The following is a 15,379-nucleotide window of genomic DNA, read 5'->3' as shown; positions in this document are numbered from 1 at the left end:
ATTTCTCTGATGAATCTTCAGTAGAATTACACCACAGCCACCCCAAACACTGCAGGAGACTTCCTGGAACCCGTATGGATTCATAGTACACCCGGAAAAAAGTTAAATTTGGTGGTGGAAAGATCATGGACTAGGGTTACATTCGGTATGGGGGTGTGCAAAACATTTGCAAGGTGGAAGGCAATATCAATAGCCTAAAATATCAAGAAGTATTAGCTACCTCTTATATTCCAAATCATAAAAGGGGTCAAATTCTGTAGCAGGATGGTGCTCCATCACATACATCCATCTCTACAACAAAGTTCCTCCAGGCAAAAAAGATCAAGGTGCTCAAGGACTGGCCAGCCCAGTCACCAGACATGAACATCATTGAGCATGTTTGGGGTAGGATGAAAGAGGAAGCTTGGAAGACAAAACCAAAGAATCTAGATGAACTCTGGGAGGCATGTAGGACTGCATTCTTCGCTATTCCTGATGACTTCATTAATAAATTGTATGAATCATTGTTGAACCGCATGGATGCAGTCCTTCAAGCTCATGGAATTCACACAAAATATTAAATATGACTCTAATAGCACCACAACTTAATTCACCAATGTTAAGCAACATATATTTGTATTTTAAGTTAATTATTTGTTTGAATATCACATTACTTTCTGTGGCCGACAAAACTTTTGTCTTGCAAAATCTGACCATTCTGTGTTCATTAAATGATCAATATTTCTGCATTGATGCCAATTTATTTTCTGAACCTAAACCACATTTCGGAGGGTTTCAGCTTTCAAACGAATAATTTATACAGCCAATGGATGAATTTAACGTCAAGTTATAAGCTTTTATTTACATAACATGGATAAGCAACATAACTTCTGTCAGGGAGTGTATATATATATATTTATGCATGTATATATATATAATACGTTTACAGGCATTTTGGAATTAATTGTTTGTTTTATTTATTTTTAGGTTCAGATGACTTCTGTCTGCATGTATTTTTTCTACTTTAGAATAAATTATTTGTTTTTGCTGTAGATTCTATCATGTGAATTCTTGTATTTTGAGTAGACGTCTCCTTTAATTCAGACCAGGGGATAAAATACCTGGGAACACACAAAGAAGAAACTAAAATAAAATTAATAACTGACACATATAGTACATAAATAAGATCAGACATGTATCCCATGGTGTTAGAAAATAATGAGCAGACAGGAATGTAGAGAGGTGATATTTATTAGCCAATACACAAAAGCATTAGATTGTCAGTCTTGAAGAGAAGAACTTTGGAAAATATGTCTTTCAAAACTACTAATGTTAAGTTAGATTAATGAAAAAGTAATGTTCCAGTGTGGGTAAATCTAATAATAACTGCAACGATATTAATAAAAAATATAATAATAATAATAACTGCAATAGGGAAAATATGTATTTATTACAATTCTAACCAAAGATACTTAATTTGAAGATCAAAACTGAAAAGATACTAAAAAACTGTGAATTTTCAGGTAAATTAACAAAACAACAAAATGGAGGAATTCGAGTTAATGTTGTTGGAACATAATTATGACATGGTGGGGATATCTGAGACATGGCTGGACGAGAGCCACGACTGGGAGGTTAATTTACAGGGCTATAGCCTGTTCAGAAATGACCGTACAAATAAGCGAGGGGGAGGCGTGTGTTTATATGTAAAATCATCCTTAAAACCCATCCTGGGTGATAATATATATGAATCTAATGAAAATGTAGAGTCCCTGTGGGTAGAGATAAGAGGAGGGGGGAAAAATAATAAATTACTGATAGGGGTTTGTTATAAGTCTCCAAAAATAATGGAAGCAACAGAGAATATCCTCATAAAGCAAATAGATGAAGCAGCGACTCAAGGAGAAGTCATTATTATGGGGGACTTCAACTACCCTGAAATACATTGGGGAACCGAAACCTGCAGTTCCAGCAAAGGTAATAGGTTTCTGACAACTATGAGAGACAATTACCTTTCACAACTGGTTCAGGACCCAACAAGAGGGGGGGCACTGCTAGACCTAATATTAACCAACAGGGCAGACCGCATATCAAATGTAAGGGTTGGGGGTCACTTGGGTAACAGTGATCACAAATTAATAGGTTTTCATGTATCCTTTAATAAGATGTGTAGTAGAGGGGTTACAAGGACACTAAACTTCAGGAAGGCAAATTTCCAACGGATGAGAGATGATCTTGGTGCAATTAACTGGGACGATATCCTGAGACATAAAAATACACAAAGAAAATGGGAGACGTTTATTAGCATCCTGAATAGGACCTGTGCACAATATATACCATATGGGAATAAACATGCGAGAAATAGGAGGAAACCACTATGGCTAAATAGAGCTGTAAGGGGCGCAATAAGAGATAAAAATAAAGCATTTAGAGAATTAACGCAAGTAGGTGGTGAAGAGGCATTAACTAAATACAGAAAATTAAATAAATTCTGTAAAAAGCAAATCAAAACAGCAAAGATTGAGACAGAGAGCCTCATTGCCAGAGAAAGTAAAAATAATCCCAAAATATTCTTTAACTACATAAATAGTAAGAAACTAAAAAATGATAGTATTGGCCCCCTTAAAAATAGTCTGGGTGAAATGGTGGATGAGGATGAGGAAAAAGCCAATATGCTAAATTACTTTTTTTCAACAGTATTTACACAAGAAAATCCCATGACACATAACATAATCAGGGATAAAAATTCTCCATTAAATGTCACCTGCTTAACCCAGCAGGAAGTACGGTGGCGTCTAAAAATCACTAAAATTGACAAATCCCCGGGCCCGGATGGGATACACCCCCGAGTACTGCAGGAATTAAGCACAGTCATAGATAGACCATTATTTTTAATCTTTAAAGATTCCATAATAACAGGGTCTGTACCACAGGACTGGCGTATAGCAAATGTGGTGCCAATATTCAAAAAGGGGACAAAAACTGAACTTGGAAATTATAGGCCAGTAAGTTTAACTTCAACTGTGGGTAAAATCCTGGAGGGTTTTCTAAGAGATACTATACTGGAGTATCAGGAGAAGAATAACCTTATGACCCAATATCAACATGGGTTTGCAAGGGACCGTTCCTGTCAGACTAATCTGATAAGCTTTTATGAAGAGATAAGTTCCGGACTGGACCAAGGGAATGCAGTGGACGTGGTGTACATGGACTTTTCAAAAGCTTTTGATACGGTGCCACACAAAAGGTTGATACATAAAATGAGAACAATGGGGATAGGGGAAAATATGTGTAGGTGGGTTAAGAGCTGGCTCAGGGATAGGAAACAAAGGGTGGTTATTAATGTAGCACACTCGGACTGGGTCACGGTTAGCAGTGGGGTACCACAGGGGTCAGTTTTGGGCCCGCTTCTTTTTAACATATTTATTAATGACCTTGTAGGGGCATAAAGAGTAGAATTTCAATATTTACAGATGACACTAAACTCTGCAGGGTAATCAATACAGAAGAGGACAATTTTGCTGATAAATGGCAAATGAGCTTTAATGGGGATAAATGTAAGGCCATGCACTCGGGTAGAACGAACAAGATGTATAATTATGTGCTTAATTGTAAAACACTGGGAAAAACAGTCACTGAAAAAGACCTGGGTGTATGGGTGGACGACAAACTCACATTTAGTGGCCAGTATCAGGCAGCTGCTGCAAAGGCAAATAAAATAATGGGATGCATTAAAAGAGGCATAGATGCTCATGAGGAGAACATAATTTTACCTCTATATAAGTCACTAGTGCGACCACATGTAGAATACTGTGTACAGTTCTGGTGTCCAGTGTAAAAGACATAGCTGAACTGGAGCGGGTGCAGAGAAGAGCGACCAAGGTTATTAGGGAACTAGGGGGTCTGCAATACCAAGACAAGTTATTACACTTGGGGTTAATTAGTTTGGAGAATCGAAGGCTTAGGGGTGATCTTGTTACAATGTATAAATATATGCGGGGACAATACCAAGACCTTTCTAATGATCTTTTTACTCTTAGACCTGTGACCGGGACAAAGGGGCATCCTCTACGTCTGGAGGAAAGAAGGTTTAAGCATACTCACAGATGCGGATTCTTTACTGTAAGAGCAGTGAGACTATGGAACTCTCTGCCATATGATGTTGTAATGAGTGATTCCCTACTAAAATGTAAGAAGGGACTGGATGCCTTTCTTGAAAAGTATAATATTTCAGGGTATATACACTAGTTTCCTTAATATTGCATTGATCCAGGGAGCTAGTCTGATTGCCGTATATGGAGTCGGGAAGGAATTTTTTTCCCCAATGTGAAGCTTACTATTTACCACATGGGGTTTTTTGCCTTCCTCTGGATCAACATGTTAGGGCAAGTTAGGATAGGATATGGGTTGAACTAGATGGACTTAAAGTCTCCCTTCAACCTTAATAACTATGATACTATGTTACTATGTAACATAAACAAAATCTAAGCAGAAATGTAACAATTATTCTAGTTTGATCATACCAAAGCCAATATATTGAAAATAGTGAAATGTATCATTTTTATAATTGCATTCATATATTTTCATTAGCAAAATCACTTCTACTGCATGCAGTATCTGAAAGTGTTGAAGAACGACCAAGGGGAAATCAAATTCCCTATTCTTGCCCATTAGATTATTGGCTGACTATAAAGCAGTTTTAAATTTTCCTATGGGGTGCAGAAAACAGACTGTCATAAAGCCTGTCAAAAAGGTTTTAGAAAAGACGCAGCAAGTTAAATTTTCCAATTGCTGCTCTGCTCTACATTTTTAACTTGATGTTCCGTAATAACAATGATATTAATAATAATAATAACAACTATGATACTAAATGCTAGTATTTTATAAAAGGACTCTAGATTATATAAAGTGATATGTATATTAGTTTTTTTTTAGCTATCTCTATCTCCAATAAACAGTTAAAGTGTCATGGGATTAACTCAACAGAGAGGGGCCAGAAAACTGCAGCATCTGAATTCCCATACTCCTGCACAGATTAGAAGCACTTCCACCTCCATACTAAATGGTGCAGGTTTTTGTTAGCAGTGCATGGGTTAAACTGTTCAGCTTAGTGCTCCTGAAGCTTTTCTGCTTGGATGATCTCAACTGTTCAGTATTAACCTGTTGTGAGTTCATTTTCCCCTTCGTCACTGGGGTCTGGTGAACTCCCTATTCTGGTAAAGGAAGGTAATGAGCCTGATTATCAGGCACCTGAGTCTAATGAGGATGACTGGCTGAGTGGAGTCACGGACTGGATATAAGGCTGCCGACGCCCTTCTGCCCTGCGGGTGATTTCTCTGTGGACTTCTAGGACACCAGTCTGATTCCTGCTCCTCTAAAGCTAAGTTTTTAGTATCTTCATCTTGCTTCACCGTCATTATATGTTGGGGGCTGCCTATTGCTTTGGGGTCTGCTCTGGGGCTGTTTAGATTTCCCCTTTCTTTCTTTAGGCCTATTTAATTCTCCGGCTGTGATCGAGGGGTCTAGGGCATCGTAGGAACCCCCCACGGCTACTGCTAGTTGTGTTGATAGGTTCAGGGGTCTGCAATCCGATAGCTGCCAACTTCTCTGGTTTTCTGGAGTAGCTAGCATTTCTGTTTTTGCCTCCTACGGTGACTCAATCATAAAATTAGCCACTCCCTTCTCCTATATACAGTGCTGTGCAAATTAATCGGGACAAAGCATTTTTTCAGTAAAATCTTAAGTTGGTTACTAGTCAGTGATTCAAACCAGTTTTAATTGTGTTTAAAAAAAAAAAAAAAAGTGTGTGTATATTCTTTCCTCTATATCTCTGAGGCCGTAGGGGGAATTTTTTTTTTCTCTCTCAATGGAGATAAAGCAATTGTCTGATCGTGTGGAGCAGTTCGCTGCGGAAGTGCGGGGAATTTCCGCCTACCTTGCTCGTTCGCATGCTGTTGAACCAAAGATCCCTATACCTGATGTATTTTTTGGGGATCGATCTAAATTTTTGAGTTTCAAAAATAATTGTAAATTATTTTTTGCCTTGAAGCCTAACTCGTCAGGGAGCTCCGCGCAGCAGGTTAAAATTGTCATCTCTTTGCTGCGTGGCAATCCCCAGGATTGGGCGTTTTCTTTGAAACCAGATGTTCCTATTCTGACTAATGTGAACGCATTCTTTCAAGCTTTGGGGTTGTTGTATGACGAACCTAATGCTATTAATCAGGCTGAAAAGACCCTGTTGGCATTGAACCAGGGTCGAGATTCTGCAGAGTTGTACTGTCAAAAGTTCCGAAAGTGGGCGGTACTTACTACCTGGAATGATAATGCCATGGCTGCTCTCTTTCGGAAGGGTTTGTCAGAAGCCGTAAAAGATACTATGGTGGGATTTCCTGTTCCCTCTGGTCTGGACGATTCTATGTCATTAGCCATTCAGGTTGATCGGCGTTTACGTGAACGCAGGATTGCACGAGAGGTGTTGCCACCGGTTGAACAGACGTCTGAACCTATGCAATGTGATAGAGTTTTGTCTAAGGCGCAACGTCAGGAGTTCAGAAGGCGTAATAAGCTGTGTTTTTTCTGTGGAGATGCCTCGCATATTATTTCTGTTTGTCCTAAATGAGAGAAACGCTTTGCACACACGTTTTCTGTTGGTGGTGTTCAACCTAAGTTTCTTCTGGCAATTACTCTGATCTGCTCCCTGTCCACATTTTCCACCAAGGCTTTTGTGGATTCGGGAGCAGCGCTAAACCTAATGGACTTGGATTTTGCTTAATGTTGTGGATTTCCGATGACACCTCTGCAGACGCCTATCCCTTTGAGGGGGATTGATGCTACTCCTTTGGCTAAAAATAAACCTCAGTTTTGGACCCAGGTGGTCATGCGGGTCGCCCCAGACCATCAAGAAAATTGCAGATTTTTGGTATTGCATGGTCTGCATGATGCCGTTGTTCTGGGGTTTCCCTGGTTGCAAATTCATAATCCAGTTTTGGATTGGAAATCTGTGTCTGTGGTGAGTTGGGGTTGTCGGTGTGCCTTTAGTGAGGCTCCGGTTTTTTCCACCTCTCCTCAGTCGCATGATGTTCCTGACTATTTGGCGGACTTTTATGATGTATTTAGTGAGAATGAGTCTGCGTCTCTGCCTCCTCATAGGAGTTATGACTGTGCAATTGAACTAAGCCCGGGGTGTAAATTTCCCAAGGGTCGGCTCTTCAATTTATCTGTACCCGAGCATGAGGCTATGTGGTCCTATATTAAGGAGGCGTTAGAGAAGGGTCATATTAGGCCATCCTCTTCACCCTTAGGTGCCGGGTTTTTTTTTGTGGCCAAAAAGGATGGTTCTTTAAGGCCTTGTATTGATTATCGTGCCCTCAATAAAATTACTATTAAATATCAGTATCCGTTACCCCTGATTTCGGATCTATTCTCTAGAGTTAGAGGTGCTTGCTGGTTTACCAAGCTTGACCTCAGGGGGGCGTATAATCTTATCCACATTAAGCAGGGGGATGAATGGAAGACGGCATTTAATACTCCGGAGGGACATTTTGAGTACCTGGTGATGCCTTTTGGGCTCACTAATGCCCCTTCTGTCTTCCAGTGCTTCATGATCGATATTTTCCGAGACTTTGTCGATAAATTTTTGATTATCTATCTGGATGATATTTTGATCTTCTCCAAGGATTGGGATTCTCATGTGGAACATATTCGGACTGTGTTCCGGATCTTGAGGGAGAATTCCCTGTATGTCAAAGGATCGAAATGCCTTTTTGGAGTACAGAGGATTTCATTTTTGGGATTTATTTTGTCTCCGTCAACTATTGAAATGGACCCGGCCAAGGTACAGGCCATTCACGATTGGGTTCAGCCCACTTCTTTGAAGGCCCTCCAGAAGTTTTTGGGTTTTGCTAATTTTTATCGGAAATTTATAGCAAAATTTTCTAGTATTGCCAAGCCATTGACTGATCTGACTAAGAAGGGTGCTGATGTGTTGAATTGGTCTCCTGAGGCTGTTGCTTCCTTTCAGGAGCTGAAGCGAAGATTTACCTCCGCCCCGGTTTTGCGGCAACCTGATGTCTCACTCCCGTTCCAGGTAGAGGTGGATGCTTCTGAGATTGGTGCAGGAGCTGTTTTGTCCCAAAAGGATCCTGTAACATCTAAAATGAATCCCTGTGCTTTCTTTTCCCGAAAGTTCTCTCCATCTGAACGTAACTATGATGTGGGGAATCGGGAACTGTTGGCCATGAAATGGGCATTTGAGGAGTGGAGACAATGGTTGGAGGGAGCTAAACATCAAGTTGTGGTCCTCACTGACCACAAGAATTTGATTTACCTAGAGTCGGCTAAACGCTTGAACCCTAGACAGGCTAGGTGGGCCTTGTTTTTTACACGTTTTGATTTTGTGGTCTCTTTTCTTCCTGGAACTAAGAATGTCAAGGTAGACGCCCTCTCTAGGAGTTTCTTTGCTGATTCTCCTGTGGTGACCAAGCCTGCTACCATCTTAGGCGAAGGGGTAGTTCTTTCTGCCATCTCGCCCGATTTGAAACTTGCTCTGCAAGAGTTCCAGGAGGACAAACCTGAGCATTGTCCCAGTGGAAAGTTGTATATTCCTGACCAGTGGAAGAAGAGAGTGATGTCTGAAGTTCATTGCTCTGCATTGGCTGGTCATCCAGGTATTTTTGGTACTAGAGATCTGGTGAGTCGCTCTTTTTGGTGGCCCACCTTGTCTCATGATGTCAGGAACTTTGTGCAGTCCTGTGGGACTTGCTCCCGGTCTAAATCTTGTTCTCGCTCTAGTGGGTTGTTGATGCCTTTGCCGGTCCCCAGGAGGCCATGGACCCATATTTCAATGGATTTCATCTCTGATATGCCGGTCTCTCAAAGAATGACTGTTATTTAGGTGGTTTGTGATAGGTTCTCTAACATGGTTCATCTTGTACCACTCCCTAAGTTGCCATCTTCCTCTGAGTTGGTGCCCTTGTTTTTGCAACAGGTGGTTCGCTTACACGGGATTCCTGAGAACATTGTATCTGACAGAGGAGTTCAGTTTGTGTCTAGATTTTGGAGGACTTTCTGTTCCAAGCTGGGAATTCAGTTGTCCTTCTCCTCTGCGTTTCACCCTCAGACCAATGGGCAGACGGAGAGAACAAACCAGACTTTGAGTCGTATTTAAGATGTTTTATTTCCACTGATCAGGATGATTGGGTTTCATTTTTGCCCTTGGCCGAATTTGCTTTAAATAATAGAGCTAGTTCTGCCACTTTGATGTCACCTTTTTTTTGTAACTTTGGTTTTCATCCTCGATTTTCTTCAGGGCAGGTGGAGCCTTCTGCCTGCCCAGGTGTTGACACTGTGGTGGAGAGAATGCACCAGATCTGGGACCAAGTGGTGGATAAGTTATCTCTCTCCCAGGAAAAGGCCCAGTGGTTTTCCAATCGACATAGGACCATTGGTCCCCAGTTTAAGATTGGTGATATGGTGTGGTTATCATCAAAAAATATTGCTATGAAGGTGGCTTCTCCTAAGTTTAAGCCTAGATTTAGTGGACCTTACAAGATTTTGGAGATTATTAATCCGGTCTCTTTTCGTTTGGCTCTTCCTGTCACATTTAAAATCCATAATGTGTTCCATAAGTCCTTGTTGAAGAGGTTTGTTGAACCAGTTGTTCCTGGGGTGGCACCTCCAGACCCTGTATTGGTTGAAGGTAACATGGAATATGAGGTAGAGAAAATACTGGATTCCCGTCTGGCTAGAGGGAGACTCCAGTATTTGGTTAAGTGGAAGGGTTATGGTCAGTAGGATAATTCCTGGGTCTCTGCCTCTGATATTCATGCCAAAAGATTGGTGCGTGCATTTCATCGGGCTCACCCTGATCGCCCTGGTGGCGTGGTTGAGGGTTCGGTGACCCCTCCTCAAGGGGGAGGTACTGTTGTGAGTTCATTTTCCCCTTCGTCACTGGGGTCTGGTGAACTCCCTATTCTGGTAAAGGAAGGTAATGAGCCTGATTATCAGGCACCTGAGTCTAATGAGGATGACTGGCTGAGTGGAGTCACGGACTGGATATAAGGCTGCCGACGCCCTTCTGCCCTGCGGGTGATTTCTCTGTGGACTTCTAGGACACCAGTCTGATTCCTGCTCCTCTAAAGCTAAGTTTTCTGTTTTGCCTGTTAGCTTTTTTGTTTTGTTTTTTGTTTTCCTTGCTTTTCAGTATTCTGCCATTCCCTGCTGGGGTGAGTTGAATCTCCTTTTGCCTGTAGCTCTGTCTTCAGTATATTCCTGAGTACTGACATAGCTTTTTTGAAGCCTAGCGTCTTCAGGGCCTTTTTCACTGTCAGTCTGTTGGCTCTTATTTTCATAGGGTTTTTCACGGATTGCAGACAGCAGCCTTCCTGTCCTTTTCTATCTAGTTAGCTTGGGCCCCTCTTTGCTCAGTCTATCTTTCTGTCTGTGTTAGTATTTTCATCTTGCTTCACCGTCATTATATGTTGGGGGCTGCCTATTGCTTTGGAGTCTGCTCTGGGGCAGTTTAGATTTCCCCTTTCTTTCTTTAGGCCTATTTAATTCTCCGGCTGTGATCGAGGGGTCTAGGGCATCGTAGGAACCCCCCACGGCTACTGCTAGTTGTGTTAATAGGTTCAGGGGTCTGCAATCCGATAGCTGCCAACTTCTCTGGTTTTCTGGACTTAGCTAGCATTTCTGTTTTTGCCTCCTACGGTGACTCAATCATAACATTAGCCACTCCCTTCTCCTATATACAGTGCTGTGCAAATTAATCGGGACAAAGCATTTTTTAAGTAAAATCTTAAGTTGGTTACTAGTCAGTGATTCAAACCAGTTTTAACTGCTTTGAGCAGGCACTCACACCTGTTAAAAGCAGTTAAAACTGGTTTGAATCACTGACTGGTAACCAACTTAAGATTTTACTTACAAAAATGCTTTGTCCTGATTAATTTGCACAGCACTGTTTACTTGCCTCTGGCAATCTGGATTGCCACTTTTAATCTTATGCTAGTGTGGAGTGGAGGTGTTGGTTGTTGGTAGAGGCATTTGGAGTGTTGATCTGTCACTGTTGTTTAGTGTCTTGGCTGTTTGCAAATCTTCTTTCTCTCCTATTTGGTCTTCCTTCCTTTTCTGCCCTGTGTTCCTCTCTGTTGTCTGTGAGTGCATATTTGTATTACAGTTGTGTCCAAAAGTATTGACACCCCTGCAATTCTGTCAGATAATACTCAGTTTCTTCCTGAAAATGATTGCAAACACAAATTCTTTGGTATTATTATCTTCATTTAATTTGTTTAAATGAAAAAACACAAAAGAGAATGAAGCAAAAAGCAAAGCATTGATCACTTCACACAAAACTCCAAAAATGGGCCAGACAAAAGTATTGGCACCCTCAGCCTAATACTTGGTTGCACAACCTTTAGCCAAAATAACTGCGACCAACCGCTTCCGGTAACCATCAATGAGTTTCTTACAATGCTCTGCTGGAATTTTAGACCATTCTTCTTTGGCAAACTGCTCCAGGTCCCTGATATTTGAAGGGTGCCTTCTCCAAACTGCCATTTTTAGATCTCTCCACAGGTGTTTTATGGGATTAAGGTCTGGACTCATTGCTGGCCACCTTAGAAGTCTCCAGTGCTTTCTCTCAAACCATTTTCTAATGCTTTTTGAAGTGTGTTTTGGGTCATTGCCCTGCTGGAAGACCCATGACCTCTGAGGGAGACCCAGCTTTCTCACACTGGGCCCTACATTATGCTGCAAAATTTGTTGGTAGTCTTCAAACTTTATAATGCCATGCACACGGTCAAGCAGTCCAGTGCCAGAGGCAGCAAAGCAACCCAAAAACATCAGGGAACCTCCGCCATGTTTGACTGTAGGGACCGTGTTCTTTTCTTTGAATGCCTCTTTTTTTCTCCTGTAAACTCTATGTTGCTGCCTTTGCCCAAAAAGCTCTACTTTTGTCTCATCTGACCAGAGAACATTCTTCCAAAACGTTTTAGGCTTTTTCAGGTAAGTTTTGGCAAACTCCAGCCTGGCTTTTTTATATCTCGGGGTAAGAAGTGGGGTCTTCCTTGGTCTCCTACCATACAGTCCCTTTTCATTCAGACGCCAACGGATAGTACGGGTTGACGCTGTTGTACCCTCGGACTGCAGGGCAGCTTGAACTTGTTTGGATGTTAGTCGAAGTTCTTTATCCAACATCCGCACAATCTTGCGTTGAAATCTCTTGTCAATTTTTCTTTTCCATCCACATCTAGGGAGGTTAGCCACAGTGCCATGGGCTTTAAACTTCTTAATGACACTGTGCATGGTAGACACAGGAACATTCAGGTCTTTGGAGATGGACTTGTAGCCTTGATATTGCTCATGCTTCCTCACAATTTGGTTTCTCAAGTCCTCAGGCAGTTCTTTGGTCTTCTTTGTTTTCTCCATGCTCAATGTGGTACACACAAGGACACAGGACACTTTAATCCATGTCAACTGGCTGCAAGTGTGATTTAGTTATTGGCAACACCTGTTAGGTGCCACAGGTAAGTTACAGGTGCTGTTAATTACACAAATTAGAGAAGCATCACATGATTTTTCGAACAGTGCCAATACTTTTGTCCACCCTCTTTTTTATGTTTGCTGTTGAATTATATCCAATTTGGCTTTAGGACAATTCTTTTTGTGTTTTTTAATTTAAGACAAATTAAATGAAGATAATAATACCAAATAATTTGCGTTTGTAATCATTTTCAGGAAGAAACTGAGTATTATCTGACAGAATTGCAGGGGTGTCAATACTTTTGGCCACAACTGTATAGGTATTTTTGTTTATCCCCGTACACCCTCACTAACTAGTCTGGTTTGCTTATATACACATACTATTTCCCTCCATTTCCCTAGGTGGGGGAGAGGACAGCTATAGTGTTGATATAAGTATCAGCAAGGTGTTGTGAGTTCATTTTTCCCTTCACCATTGAGGTCTGATGAACTCTCTCCTCTGGTGAAGGAAGGTAGTGAGGCTGATTACCAAACACATGGGCAGCTAGATGATGACTGGGTGGCTGGAATTGAGGACTGGATATAAGGCTGCCGACGCCCTTCTTCCTGGCTGGTGATTTTCCTGCTGGATTCTAGGAGACCAGTCTGATTCCTGCATCTCAAAGCTAAGTTTTCTGCTCTTCTTTGTACTCTTCAGTTTTGTTTTTGTTTTTGCCTTGTTTTTTGGGAGTTCTGCAATCCCCGGCCGGGGGTGAGCTGAACTCCATTTTTGTCTCTGATCTGTTGATATTTTGCTCTGTCTTCAGAATATACCTGAGTGCTTATATAGTCTTTTGAAGCCTAGCGACTTCAGGGCCTGTTTTTCCTATCAGTCAGTTGGCTCATTTTTATAGGGTTTTTGCGGATGGCAGACAGCAGCTTTCCTATCCTGTCCTACGTAGTTAGCTTGGGCCCCATGATTTGCTCAACCTATCTTTCTAGCTGTGTTAGTGTTTTTGTCTTGCTTCACCGTCATTATATGTTGGGGGCTGCCTATTGCTTTGGGGTCTGCTCTGGGGTAGTTTACTTTTTCCCCTTTCTGTCTTTAGGCTATATAGTTCTCCGGCTGTGATCAAGGGGTCTAGGGCACCGTAGGAACCCCCCACGGCTACTGCTAGTTGTTGTGGATAGGTTCAGGGGTCTGCAATCCGATAGCTGCCAACCTCTTTGGTTTTTCTGGACTTAGCTGGTATTTTGTTCTTTCCTCCTTCGGTGACTCATCATAACAGAATCACCAGCCATACCGCAGATCCTAGGGTACTCAATAGCAGGAGAGAATTGTAAGAAAAAAAAAAAAAAAGTGTCAGAATTTTTTTTTTTTGTGTGTGCATATTTTTTCCTCTATATCTCTGAGGCCGTAGGGGGAATTTTTCTCTCAATGGAGATGAAGCAATTGTCTGATCGTGTGGAGCAGCTCGCTGCTGAAGTGCGGGGAATTTCCACCTATCTTGCTCATTCACATGCTGCTGAACCAAAGATTCCTACTCTTGATGTATATTTGGGGGATCGGTCTAAATTCTTGAATTTCAAGAATAATTGTAAATTATTTTTTGCCTTGAAGCCTAACTCGTCGGGGAACTCCGCGCAGCAGGTTAAAATTGTCATCTCTTTGCTGCGCGGCGATCCCCAGGATTGGGCGTTTTCTTTGAAACCTGATGATCCTATTCTGAATAATGTGAACGCATTTTTTCAAGCCTTGGGGTTGTTGTATGATGAACCTAATGCTATTGATCAGGCTGAAAAGACCCTGTTGGCATTAAGCCAGCGTCGGGATTCGGCAGAGTTGTACTGTGAAAAATTCAGAAAGTGGGCGGTCCTTACTACCTGGAATGATGGTGCATTGGCAGCCCTCATTCGGAAGGGTTTATCAGAAACTGTAAAAGATACTATGGTGGGATTTCCTGTTCCCTCTGGTCTTGACGATTCTATGTCATTAGCCATTCAGGTGGATCGGCGTTTACGTGAACGCAAAACTACACGAGAAATGTTACCACCTGTTGAACAAATGTCTGAACCTATGCAATGTGATAAAGTTTTGTCTAGGGCGCAACATCAGGAGTTCAGAAGGCGTAATAAGCTGTGTTTTTTTTGTGGAGATGCCTCGCATATTATTTCTGTCTGCCCTAAACGAGAGAAACGTTGTGCAAACACGTTTTCTGTGGGTGGTGTTCAACCTAAGTTTCTTCTGGCAATTACTCTGATCTGCTCCCTGTCCACATTTTCCGCCAAGGCTTTTGTGGATTCAGGAGCAGCTCTGAACCTGATGGACTTGGATTTTGCTAAACGTTGTGGATTTCCTATGACACCTCTGCGGACGCCTATCCCTTTGAGGGGTATTGATGCTGCTCCTTTGGCGAAGAATAAACCTCAGTTTTGGACCCAGACCATCAAGAAAATTGCAGATTTTTGGTGTTGCATAATTTGCATGATACCATTGTTCTGGGGTTTCCCTGGTTGCAAATCCATAATCCAGTTCTGGATTGGAAATCTTTGTCTGTGGTGAGTTGGGGTTGTCGGTGTGCCCTTAGTGATGCTCCTGTTTTCTCCACCTCTCCCCAGTCACATGATGTTCCTGACTATTTGGCTGACTTTTATGATGTATTTAGTGAGAATGAGTCTGCATCTTTGCCTCCTCATAGGAGATATGACTGTGCAATTGAGCTGAACCCGGGGTGTAAATTCCCCAAGGGTCGGCTTTTCAATTTATCTGTACCCGAGCACGAGGCTATGTGATCCTATATTAAGGAGGAATTGGAGAACGGTCATATTAGACCATCCTCTTCACTCTTAGGTGCTGGGTTTTTTTTCGTGGCTAAAAAGGATGGTTCATTAAGGCCTTGTATTGACTATCGTGCCCTCAACAAAATTACTGTTAAATATCAGT

This window comes from Dendrobates tinctorius, unplaced genomic scaffold (assembly GCF_039654945.1).
Source record: "Dendrobates tinctorius isolate UK_male_01 unplaced genomic scaffold, ASM3965494v1 ptg000205l, whole genome shotgun sequence".
NCBI classification, from domain to species: Eukaryota; Metazoa; Chordata; class Amphibia; order Anura; family Dendrobatidae; genus Dendrobates; species Dendrobates tinctorius.
Note: the sequence above shows the minus strand (reverse complement) of the source record.